The following is a 13,597-nucleotide window of genomic DNA, read 5'->3' as shown; positions in this document are numbered from 1 at the left end:
AGCCGCCACCCGCCTCCCAGCAGCTGCCCGCTCCGCCATCGCAGCCCCCGCAACCTCAGCCCCACCCTCACCCCCAGCACCAGAACCAGAACCAGAATCAGAACCAACCGTCTCCAACTCAGCAGAATGCCAGCCCGCCTCAGAAACTCAGCCCATCTCCCGGACATGGCCTTCCGTCGCAGCTCACGCCACCCAACCCTCTGCAGGTATGCCCTCTGCCCGGCCCAGGGCCACGCGGGCCCCTTCCACGGGGCTGCCCTCCCCCCAGGCAGAGGCCAGCAAAACTTAGCGTCCAGTTCTGCAGCGTCTAATTCAAATTGATCTCCTTAGACAGAGGCAGGGGAAGCACATAGCAGGCAACTGGGGATGCATGTGGAGGGAACAAATGGAACCCTGTTGATGCTACCCTCCCAAGGATAAATGTTATCTGCCTCCTCCGGTGAGAGGCCGGCACTGTAAGTGCATTTGTAGCCTGTAATAATTCCACTTTATGATACTTTTTGAAGGCAGCAAAGATAGCATCCAATTAAAATTATTACTAGCACCGTTTTGTAGCCCCGCGGAGAACTGTATCTCCTGTCCATGAGGCATGGTGGTTATTTCTCTATATTATGAATACGACAGTGTCTTACCTTAAGTACTTTGTGCTCTTTTGTTTCTATTTTTCTAAAGACTCTCTGGGGTTAGGAGGGTAAAGAAATTTAGCCCCAGTCTTATGTCCCAGATTCCAACCATCACTCCCTTGACTAACAAGTACTCTAGATTCATGCCCAGAGCCTCACGAGTATGCATTATAACGGTTATTTTAAAAAGTAATAAGGCTTCGGTATTATTACTGTGAAGCTGGAGGGCAACCAAGATACTTCAGCCTAATCGTGAACGTTCACCTTTAACCTACTATCATTGAGGAGCAATGGATCGGAGCATTCAGGAATATTTAACTTTAGAGTTCAGAAAACCTTTCTTAACGTAGAGGCCTTTAAAATAATTAGCTTCAAAACATAGTGACTGTGATATCAACCCATCAGATCCAGAAATTAACAGCTCGGTTTTAGACTTTCATAATGTTTTCCCGCGTGAGATTTCAGATGACTTAGTACATTTGTCGTGCAGGGACAAAGTCTGGCAGAGTGGGCAGCCTATTTATTCATTTCAGAGCCAACTCCCCCCCTGCCTGATGGTGGGGCATGCGGTCCTCCTACCCTTGGATGGCAATAGCCATTGCATTCTTAGGGCCCAAATAGGAAAGTATACAAAAGTCACAATAAATTGGTACACAGGCAGAGAGGCAAGTAAATTAGAGACCTAGCCCTTTCGGACCAACTTTGTTTGTTATGTTTGTTATTTTAGAACCAACATTTTTCGTATGAACTTGGATTCTCAGTGGTGGCCCAAAGTTTTCCTGGAAATGAAAACATTTGGGTGAGATGAATAATTGTGTTTTCCCTGGCACTTGGGTCATAGCTACTTTCGATTTGGACATTTTCCTGAGACGGGTTTGAAGTTGTATTTTTTTTTAAATATCACAAGTATGAGACAACGTACCACTTTTGACATAGGACTGAAATGAGTTTTAAACGTCTTTACTGTACACTTGACAGCTACGGAAACAGTAGACATAATCAGATTTACAAAATGCATGATTACAATAATCCTAATGTTTTCTGCATTTGGAATTCAACTCTATTATCCCACAGAATGAGCTTAATACTTTTTGAGAGCAGTTAAATTAGATGTATCCGTGCACCATGTAATTAAACACTTCCTCTTTCCAAGTCATCAAAATAAGTGCAATTACCAAAGAAAAACCTGCCCCAGTCTGAGGGAGGAGGGCACTCAGCTCTGACTTGAGTCGTTGTGTATCATCCAGGAGTCCCTGCAGCTGAGGTCTGCGGACACCAGCCTTCCTGAACACTTACAGCCTATACAACTCTATCAGCCAGTGAAAGCCAAATGCAGACAATCCATTTCAATGACTGTTGATGAGACTTTAGAAGAGGTAACCACTCAGCCTCATGAAAATAAGTTGTATTAGGATAATTTCCAAAAGTTCTCTTTACGGTTTGCTATGGAAATCCAGAGGGTGTTTTGTTTTGTTTCTGCAACAAATGAAGGCTCAGAGCCTCAATTCTTTCTCTGTAACTCTGAGGTAATGTTCTAATTTTTTACTGTCGGAGTTTTAACTTACAAACTTAATAAATACACTGGTAAGAGAGTACTCCAACTTCTTCTGTAGATCTAATGGATAACAACCAAAAAAGTGATTTGGTAAAAACTTGTAAAAGCGCCGAACCTGTTTGGCTCAGTGAATAGAGCGTTGTCGGCCTGCGGACTCAGGGGTCCCAGGTTCGATTCCGATCAAGGGCACGTACCTTGGTTGCAGGCACATCCCCACTGGGGGGCGTGCAGGAGGCAGCTGATCGATCTCTCTCATCGATGTTTCTGGCTCTCTATCCCTCTCCCTTCTTCTCTGTAAAAAATCAATAAAATATATTTTAAAAAAAAAACACAAAAAAAAACTTGTAAAGGTATTACCAAGTAGATAAAAAACTAATTTTGAATAAATCTATATCAATAGGAATCAAAGGAGTTTTTTTCCTTTACTATAGGCATGTGTAAAGGAAAAGGAGAATTCCATGATTTTGAAATGTTGTTTTTGAAATATGTTTTGTGGAACATGGAATGTTTGAACTTTTTAAGAAGAAAGCTATTTAAAAGAAACTGCAAAGGTAATGATATTTTTGAAGTAGAGTGTTTTTGTTTGAAGATTATTGAAGGAATAAAGGTAAACTAAATTCATATATGACAGCATAAATTCTATTTAATTTTTTTATTTTCATGTGGGCTTTACCTTTTTACATTATTGAAAATCTGTCTCAGAGATATTAATTTAGAACTATGCAAGTTAGATTGTCAAGAAAAGCCAATAATTCGGTTTTTGTGTTTAAAAGAACTTTGAAAGATAGCAATTATTTCTGGGACTATACAGATGTCTTCAGAAAAAAAATCAGTGGAAGTGGCTTGTATAGGTATATTTAAATGAGGTCATTTGAGATGAAAAAAAGAGCAGCACTAGCAGGTTACTCTAGACTTAAATCTAAAATTCTCCAAATAGTTCTCATCAGGTTTTCCCATGATATTGCAGTATCATTTTTTTCACTCTTTAGCTCATTTCCATGCAATAACTCGCATTTACAAAACCAGTCGTTGTTTCAAGACAGATATAAGTTTAAAGTATTATCACTTTACAGAGGACCAGATAGGGGACTGACTTCATTAACTATGCTTGATCCTCAGAGTTATAGGAGGACTAATGGTCCAGAGTGGAGGTGTGTCTTTATGTTCTGCATTGAGACTCATACCTGCCTACCCTACCTATGTTTGGAAAGAAGTTCTCCAAGCATAGATCATAAACACAAAGATTTTCAGGGGCCAGGTAGTAAGCATAACTTGGGTATAAAACTCAAAGTCAAAGTTTGAAAACAGTATGAGACAAACAAAATGCATCTGTGAGCTGAATTGAACCTTTGGTTCCAGGATGGTTATAAACCCATACTCCTATTTTTTGCTGTAGTTTATCAGCTACAGGCTGTGCCAGAATTTGAATCTTGAGTGTGTTGGTTAGACACAGATCAGAAACATAAATGGAAGGAACTAACTTTGGGGGGAGAAATATGGCCTAATCCTTCCTGGGTAGAAAAAAAAACATGTAAATTTTTAATTTCAATATATAACTTTGATCTGGATAAAGACCACATAAGCATAAGAGTGGTGAAATAAATATCTCCTTTCTACGACGTTTGAGATGGCTCTTCTTCAGACAGTTCCTTGGGTGTTTTCGTTTGCACAAGGAAAATTCCAAACATTGTGTAAAAGCCCTGATGTGTGTATGTTCCTTCCTGAGTGATCTGGAGATGAAGTGGCCATGGTTGGAGCCTAGTCATGGTACCATGGGAATGGGGAGCTTAAGGGCTTGAGGCCTCATTCTAGCTCTGACCTGCTTCCAACTAACAAGTTTGAACAAGTCACCTTGGTTCTCTGGACTTTGTTTTCCTCATCTGTTAAATGTGTGGGCTATATGAGTTTTAAACTCCTTTTCAGACCTATGAATCTATGATCTAAATGTTACTAGGCCTCTAGAATTTTATTGGCTATTGAAAACCCGAGGTCTTAACGATTCTGTGAGTTTTGTTCAAGGTCAGGTTAATTTCTTCCCACTCAACTGGGTGGCAGAGTGGAAACAGAGTGGGGACAAACACAAGTGGGATAATGATAGCAGAAACAGATTTAATCTTAGCCGTGGAGTCCAAATTAAAGTCAAGTTTTAATCCTCAGAGAGTCACTGCTGCAAACTCTGGTCCCAGATTGCTTTTCCACTTACCCATTAAAGAAGCTTAAGAAACCAAATGCTGCGTTTAACCTTGGCCATCTGCACACCGTCTTGCACGGCAGGAAACAGGATAATCTTTCCCTTTCTTGGTGTATTGCACATTTTAATAAATAACAGAGGGAGGGAGTGCTCAGTGGAAGCAGCTAGGAGAGAGAAAGCTATCTGTGCTTGTCTGAGGAATGAGGAGCATGGTCACCTTCTCAGCAGTGAAGTTGCTCAAGAGGGCGTAAAATTGTCCCTGACTATGTACATTTCCTAATGTACAGGTCTTGTTACCACTCAGGCATCCAAGAGTAAACTGCATCCCAATTCCACCTCTGTTCTGCAATAGGCACAGCCTCCTTCCTGGTCTTCTCCTTTGGGGTGTTTTCTCACTGGCAAACTTTAGGACTAATTTCCAAGTGGATGAGTGATACAGAGAGTGGTACATGCTCATTTTTTTTAAACCAAGAACCCAAACCCTTGTTAAATGGTTAGACCTAGACCTACATGATTTTCATCCTTTTTAAAGCAAATAGTCTCCAAACATGGCTCCTTCTTATAGAAAAGACTCAGTATCCTGGGCCAACTGTTTCTCTCCCCAGCAGTTTGTCTTAATCAGTTTAACATAATATTAGTCAAAGCTTTGAACTTTTGTCATCTATAAAAGGAAGGGGTAAAATGAAATATTTTTAGAACTTCTTCCATTCTATTTAGAGTTTTATGTTACAAACCCCTAAAACAGTTGGGTGTCTATGCCAGTGCAAGGGGAGAAAAGGTTCTAGGTTCTGGGTTCTGAGGCTGGAGCTCCATAAATTAGACTAAGAGAAGACCTTAACAAGAGAAAAACAAACAGGAGTTTATTAATACGTGCATCACATGTACACATGGGAGTATTTAGTAATGAATAACTCAACAGGGGTGGTTAGAACTTTGGCTGATACAGCATTTTAACAAAAGAACAACACATTTTTAGAGAAGTGACAAGACAAAGGAAAAAGACTATGAGCTTTTTGTGGGAATGGGATTATATGGGGAAACTAATAGTAGATAAGGGCTAGTTTTAAAAGATTTGTTTTACAGATTCTTTTGGTGCCATTTCTGGGCTGATAAGAACCCAGAATTGTCTCCAGTAATTAATTTATGTCCTTCCTTATATAGAGGGTAAGGGGGACACCTTTACAAATTTATGTCCTGCTTTTAGGTAAATAGGAGGATAATGGAGAACTTTTCTTGTATCTGCTTTTCTCAATTGCCTTCAGCTCAAAAACAATCATGCTGCAGGGAAACACTTTGGGGTGGCATATTCTGCTACCATTTGCAGGCATATTCATATAACCCCTTTGTGGTCATTGTAAATGCTAATAGACCTCAGACATCTCCGTGCCTACCCAGGGCTGAATCACTGTAGAATTCTCCCAGCCTAGACCAAGGCAAGTGAGGCACTCATCTAAGATGCAAAACTCAAGGTGCACCCCAACATGTAGTAATCAATAAAATCAATAATATTTTAATACAAGAGTTTTAAAAACCAACAATGAATGCCAAAATCCAGGGTGAACTAAATGTCAACTTTAGGATTAGGAACAGTAGTGTGCCATATTTGAGCCTGAGGCAAAAAGAAAAATCAGTAATACTTGTTCTGTTGATCATGAACTTTTGCATTCATTTTTTAAAAATATTGAATTGGATGTTATTCATCTTGATTACTGTGTTTTGGGGCACACCCTTAAATTCTGTGCCCCAGATGAGTGCCTCATTCACCTCAACCTGGTCCCTTCCAGCTTGGCTTCCAGCTGTGTCAATGGTTTAGTTAATAAATACTCTCCAAGGTCAGTGGCATTCTGTGCACTGAAAATTTCTGTCAGACCTTGGATTTCACTGTCTAGTTTAACTTGAAAATGACACTAAATTTGGTGCAGTAGAAAAACATGAGTACATGTTGGATAATAGATGGGGCAGGGAGGTGGGGTGGAAATCCATCCTCCTTAGCTGTGTATTGCACAAGTCTAATAAACCAATCATTTTTACTGAATTGAAATGTTAGGACAATCAAGTAACTTCTTTTGTCTGACATTTTTCACTGAACTAATTTATGGTTTTATGAAACTGAGTATGTTTGATGAAAATGATGGCTGTAGATAACATTCTCCCAGAACAATCCAGACCCTCAGAAACTTTTAAAAACTGGAAGAGTCCACACAGACTGAGTAAGGCTTCCCCTTGGGCTATAAAACCAAAGAACACTTTATTATTATGGATGAGAAAATCCATCCAAACCCAGAGAGTTACTGTGAAGATTAAATATAACATACCGATGAAAATGCTTTTCATGCTATAAGTTTGCTATGCAACTGTTGATTATACCACAGCTATGAAAGAGTATGAATTTATTTCTGTTTATACTACCATCCAGCAAATTGAGCACTTCATTTATTATTCACTCATTCAGGAATAGGTCGGGTGGGAAATGGGAGTCCCCTTACCCAACCATATTCAGCACAGAATAAAATAAACAAAACATGCTTATCCACATTGTCTGCAAGGGACAATTTTCTCTTTTATGAAAGAAAGAAAATCTCCTTTAAAAAACAACAACCCTCAGTTCACATTACTGACATTTCAAAGAATTTATTGCAAGCATTTGAGATCCAGGAGGAACAACAAAGTTGATATTGCTTTGAGAGTGGCAGGGGGGAAATTAGTTTACCAAGAATATACTCTATATACTTCGGTGCTTCTTTGTCATTGTCTAGATTCCCCGTTCCTGGGTGCTGCTCTGTAGTAGTCAAATCATGTAGAAAGGGGTTTAACAAAGCAGGCAGCATGTTCACACCGTTGACTATGGAAGCTCACATCAAGTACTGACAGATGGAAAGGGTGCCAGACTCAATGAAAGTGGAAATATTCTTGCAGCATTTGAACGTGGCAAGTTAGAACTTCTCAAGGAAAACAGCCCCACTCTGATCATGACCGAGGTCAGATCCATGGCCTGTCTGCAGCGAGCTCAGCAGTGAGCCTGCGCCACACACACTCTCCAGTCCCCTCACTGTCAGTTGAATGTGGCTGATAAACGAATGCCAACGTCCAGTTCAGAATGCTCCTGGGACAGTTTTGCCTCCATGTGAGGAGCTGCAGGTTATAGTGGCAAGTTGAGATACCCCAAAAGTGCTGGCTAGCACTTCACTCTGAATGAGCAAAACCTAGGCAGGATTTCTCTCACTTTATACAGTATTCTTGTGCTTTCATGATCAAGTGCTATTCCTTACATTATAGCCTCAATTCATTTCCTACAGGTTTGGGGGTAAATTATCCATGGGCTTTTAAACTGACTCCCGAAGTATAGACTTGCAAGTGAATATCACCCAGGTTGGAGAGATAGCGCTTTTATCCTTATCTGCAATCATCAAGCATCTGTGATGTGCACTGTGGGCCGGGGAAGGTTTGCAGAACTGACAAGGTGGTCTTTAGAAACAGGCAGACTTGGACTCGGATGCTGGCTCTGCTGGGCCCATCCTTCTGAGCCTCAGTTTCCTCATTGGTGGGAGGGTGGATGGGGGATTAAATGAGATGACTTAAGTGAGAGTGTCTAATTCCATTCCTGATAGATAGCAGGTTATCAGAATCCTGCCTGCCTTTTTTCCTTCCTTGACTCTAGACCAGCGATGGCGAACCTTTTGAGCTGGGCGTGTCAGCATTTTGAAAAACCCTAACTTAACTCTGGTGCCGTGTCACATATAGAAATTTTTTGACATTTGCAACCATAGTAAAACAAAGATTTATATTTTTGATATTTATTTTATATATTTAAATGCCATTTAACAAAGAAAAATCAACCAAAAAAGTGAGTTCACGTGTCACCTCTGACACGCGTGTCATAGGTTCGCCATCACTGGGCTAGACACTATAATCTAAAGAGGAATCTGAGATAAACAGATCAACTCAAAGTTGAACAAAAAGCAGTCATGGGAATATAAAAACGAGTGTGTACACAATAAAAGTATTCATTGCACACTAAAGAAAAACCCGTATAAGCTTGAATGAAGCCAACAATTACACATCTATCTGTTTTATAATATCGAGTCAGAGAGGGGAGGAGGATTTCTGAGGAGGGGGTCACGCAGCACAGGGCAAGCAGCACAAAGGCCTGGGATGGGGTGTAGACAGCAGGAAGAAAGAGAATTGTAGTCATGTGAGCATAAACTTAAAGAATTTTCACTGCAACCCACAGAATCTTGGTTTCTCCACCAATATTATTACAAATAAATTATCTTTTTCTTCTAAATTCCCAAAGTTGTGGTTTTTAGCATATGGGTAAACAGGAAGAATCTTGGTAATCCCAGTCTTGATGACCTAATCTCTGGGACTCCTTTGTGTCAGTTATTACACAAAAAAGTTCATATTAGATGGTCTGAAGTCCTTTCCAGCTCCACATTCTATTTATGAAATAGCTGAAATGAGGCCATTTGAATTGCATGAAAAGAAAGAACTATACACGATACAGTCAAACCTCAGTTATTGAACATCTCTCATCACCATCAGTTTGGTTCTCAACCAAGTTGTTCAAGGATCGGGGGATGTCTCGGTTGTCTAACAGAATTCTGGTTCTAAACCCGATAACCCTTTCATGCTGATACAGTATATTTTTCTGCCTCTACAATGTTCATTTTGGTTGTCAGTGAAATATATATTCTTCTTTCCTTATTTGGCATCTAGCATTTTCTAACACAGTATTTCTCAAGTGTCTTCCACAAAATACAAGTTCAAAAAATATTTGATTGAAAACAGAATCCATGGTAGGTAGGTAGGTAGGTAGGTAGGTAGATAGATAGATAGATAGATAGATGATAGGTAGATAAATGGTAGGTCATTTGATAGATAGACAGATAGATGATAGATACTACACACTGACACTGCTAGCTATTTCTCAGTAAACATTAGAATATCCAAAGCTAAAAGACATCCTGCAGTAGAGATATCTAGTTAAAATGATTTAATCAAGGAATTCCAAATTTATGTAACCACTGAACCTTTTCTTTTCTCCATATAACACTAATTAAAATACCATAGAAAATCTTTCACGAACCATTGCATTAAAGCCTCCTTCCCTAATTATTGTAGCATCCACACAACTAACATAACTGCTTTTCCTTACCTAGAATCTACACTAATAAAAGAGAAAGATGCAAATTGACCATTCCTTCATGACACCCACCAGCCAATCAGGAGTGAGTATGCAAATTAATCCAACAAAGATGGTGGGTTAATTTGCATATGCAGGCGCAGAGTGGCTGGGGGCAGGGTGCACGCTTGTGTCTTTGACAATGCAGGTGTTCCGCACTGCTCCAGCCTCTCCAGACCTCTGGACAGTGTGGGAAGGCGGGAAGGCGGCTCCGGCCAGAGTCAAGGCGGTACCAGCAGCCAGGGGAAGAAAGGCCCATTCGTGCATGAATCTTTATGCATTGGGCCTCTAGTATTATATGAAAGTCCACTGACCCACTCCAATCGACTAGAGAAAGGAGAAAGAAAGTATAGAAAGATGGGGAAAGAAGGGAAGGAAAAACTCAAAATCACAGCAAGAGCAGGGAAAGCCAAAAGCAAGAATGGTCCTCACATTTGGCAACGAGCAACATCACTTAGCCAGAACAACAGGGAAGGTCTGGCTGGATTGCCTCTCACGGCAGCTGAGGTCTTAGAGAACTTGTCCTTCACATGGTGACTCCCTTCCCTCTTCTTCACTGCCCATTATTTCTCCTGTTCACACACCAGCCCCGCTAGGGCGTGGAGAAGAGAGAGGGCACCACTGGACCACCTAGCCCCAAACCCATGGAATCAAGAGAAGTGAGAGATGGCATGCCCTCAACTCACCTTACCTCCACCCTTTTGTCTTTTGACCTAGTAATTTCCAGAAGATTCCTCAGTACCCTGGATCCTCATTCTCTACCCCTGTGTGTGTTTGTTTTTGTTGTTTGTTTTTTTAATCCTCACCTGAGGAGTGAGGATATTTTTTCCCATTGATTTTTAGAGAGAATGAAATGGAGTGGGGAGGGAGGAGAAAGAGAAAGAAACATGAATGTGAGAGAGACACATCCTCCTGCAGGGATTGAACCTGCAACCCAGGTGTGTGCCCTCCCCGGGAATTGAACCCTCGGCTCTCTGGTGCACAGGCCAGCACTCTAACCATTTAGCAATCCCAGCCAGGGCTCCATCCCTGTGTTTAACGAGGTTTGGATTCCAAACAACAGGTCAAATCAGCCTGAAATCTGTGTGGCAATCAGGACTAAGTCCTCAGTACCAGGCTGTCAAACTCTATGTCTGTGGGGCATTGCTCCCATCCTGGTTCTTTTTTCTATTTTTTCGTTTTGTTTTATTTTATTTTATTTTGTTTTTAAAAAGACCCTCAGAGGCCTTGTGTTTCCCTTCTCTTTCATCCTCCACTGTGGAGATTAAATTAGGTATTCTGGCTTCACACATGAATACTGGGTCCTGTGAGTGCAGAGTTAAGACAGAGAAAGGCCCTTCTTTCATGCGTAAGAGGAACCCATGGCAAAAGTTCAGGTGCTCCTTGGAGTGGTGGTTGACCTGAAAAGGCAATTCTGCATCCGCAGCCACCTGGTGGGGATGCCCGAGAGGCCACAGATGAACACAGTAGCGGAGGAAGCACTCTGCACATGTATGTGATCAGCTTCTTCTGGGAACTGGTGGTCTGCGACTAAATGCCCAGGTGGGCTTCCGATCGATGTAGAGGCCATCACAGTCAGAACATGGTTCCGCTTACCTGGCGAAAGACCCTATAGTGTAGTTTGTGGAGATTTTTACCTCTTAGTCAGGGGTGTGGGAGCTGTGTACAAAATGACGTTAAGCATCTGTACTCCAGTCACATGTTTGTTTTCCAAAATGGCCATTCCTATTATAAGGGGGAATTTGCTTTATGGTTATTGGGAACTGTGCCATCATTGTAATGTTTTCTTCATAAAGTGAAAAAAAAGTCTTCAAAAACATCCACTCTTTTGAAGCTCCCGGTAGTTCCGTATTTCCTGTGAGTGGGCATGTAGACCCAGTAACCCAGGCAAATCCTTTACACTTGCCCAAAGTCTGCAGGCACCAGATTGGACAGGCAGGTCCTGCTGATTAGATGGCTTTAGGATAAAAATCTCATTAACGCCTTCATCCTCAAAGAACCGAAACCTAACAGAACGTGTCCAAATATTAGCCACTAGGATTCATAAATACATGCCTGGTTGACCTAAAAGAAAACAAACTGGGAAAATAAACTCTTAAACCCTGTCAACGCAAATCCAACCAGTGGAAGGCTGTGTGCTTGCGTTAAAGGGGCAGGCTCTATATGTGCATGTGGACTTTAAATCTTCATAGTTATAAGTGTCTGTGTTCCATATTTGAGTGTACACATATTTGTTTATTTGAGATATACATATGCACGGATTTACTTAGAATCTTTTTTAGAAACACCAACTCAGGGATTCTGTCAAGTGTCCACTTATAGGGCTGTCCATGTCGTCTGGGCAAATCAGCAGAGTATGAGCATGGGGGTGGAATGACATTGTCTGGGGCTTTCCTTTGCTGTCCCGGACATGTTTTGAGAGAATGACTAAACAGTGCCCGAGATTATGAGTTTGCTTAAGTGTGAGGGGCTGATTGCGGAGAGCAGCGCCAGCCCGCCCCCCGGGTGATTGACTGGGGCTGCAGGTCTTCACACTTGATGCCTGGATTTGACTCGGAAAGTCTGCCAAGTCTTTTACTGGGATATTTATCTTAATTAGATCTGAAAGACCTGCCACAGCAGAATAGTCACACCGATTAAAATGAAAAACAGGAGAAATTACTGATCAAATTAATCATAATGTCGGGTTACAGCTGTAGGTCTGATGTAATTTGCCACTCCAGTGAGTTACATCGGCCTGGCCCGGGAAAGGGAGCTGGCTTTAGCTGATCCGTAACACCCGCCCGCTCCAGGCAGCCTGGCAGGAGGCTGGCTCCATTCATTTTCTTGGCTTGCTCTGACCTCCCCGCTGCAACTAGAAACAAATCAGGCACCAAACAAATGGGGTGGGGGGAGGAAATATTCTCTTCTCCAAGCGACCGTACTATTTCAAAATGGTGAGCTTCTCAAACTTGGCTGGGCAGGCTGGGGGCTTTGTGCTTGTAGGGCGTTTTGCTTTGGGGTTTCCCCCACCCCCCCACTTAACTTCCTTTTAGTTTTGCTCGCGGTGACCTGACATTGATTACAGATGCAGAACGAGAATCAAAAGGTCAGAGGACAAAACCTTTGGCTCTAAGCAAGGAGAAAAAAAACCTTTAGAAAAATCTCCTTGCCGAAATGACTCTACAGCTGGGCATGGATTGAAATAACCGGGAGTGTCACACAGGGGGGCAAAAACCGACGCTGTAGTGAGGAGTTCCCAGGGAGGTATGGTCCTGGAATCTATCCTCACGTTTAAATAAGCACCACTTTATACCATACCACGTGTTTGGGGTAAGATGGGTGAAGGACACTATTTTTTTTTTTTAAGAAAGAAATGGGAGTCCAGGTTCCTTTCCGTGTGCAGCCTTGACACTGAGCTGTGATTCATCATGACGGATTCAGTTTATGAAACACATCTCCTCATTAGGGACATAAAGAAAGGGCCCTAAAATGCCCCCTGTCCAGACATTCAATTGGGAATTCTCGAAAGGTAAAATTTAGGAGCAACGTAGGACTTTTCTCCAACCAGGTCTGCTTTATTGAGGAACTAGATCAGCCTCCCTGATGGGGAATCGCCCTAAACCAGGGGATTGGGAAGGATCGGGGGAGGAGGCCTCATTCAATAGTCATCGGATGACTCTGTGGCACTAAGACTTTTCTTTTTGGTCATAAGAGGTACTGCCCAAATTTCACATATTTATTCCTGGGCTAGATGTGCTCTTTTACCCCTAATCTGAAAAGGCCCCCATCCTTTCTCTATCTCATCAGGAATGAACATGGTACGTTTTGTGAGGGATGTAGGCAGTCACAGAAAACGAAGTGCCTTGCACTCAAGAGTCAGTACCTTCTGGGCCTTTCTATGGACTATTTTGTGAGTGGTTATTATATTAGTTTAGTTGTTTTAACCAGAATTTTTTTAAAAAAATTAAAAAGTCAGGCTATGCATTTTTTTCTTGATGATTCTGTTTTATATAGAGAAAGATATACATCTACATATAGACAGAAATATTTGTAACTGTATATAT

General features: G+C 41.6%; 1 protein-coding gene across 1 annotated transcript in view; it reads left to right on the top strand.

Annotated features, from left to right (window-relative positions):
- The first annotated feature begins 14 nt into the window (after positions 1-14).
- LOC102751554 (POU domain, class 6, transcription factor 2) overlaps positions 15-13,597 on the top strand; it is a 110,369-nt gene continuing 96,786 nt past the window's right edge. The window contains exon 1 of the mRNA XM_015570465.1: positions 15-206. The gene's annotated coding sequence lies outside the window, so the exon portion shown is untranslated. The remainder of the gene's footprint in view (positions 207-13,597) is intronic.

Source organism: Myotis davidii, unplaced genomic scaffold, assembly GCF_000327345.1.
Source record: "Myotis davidii unplaced genomic scaffold, ASM32734v1 scaffold2027, whole genome shotgun sequence".
Classification (NCBI taxonomy): domain Eukaryota; kingdom Metazoa; phylum Chordata; class Mammalia; order Chiroptera; family Vespertilionidae; genus Myotis; species Myotis davidii.
Note: the sequence above shows the minus strand (reverse complement) of the source record. Positions and strands in the feature narration are given on the sequence as shown.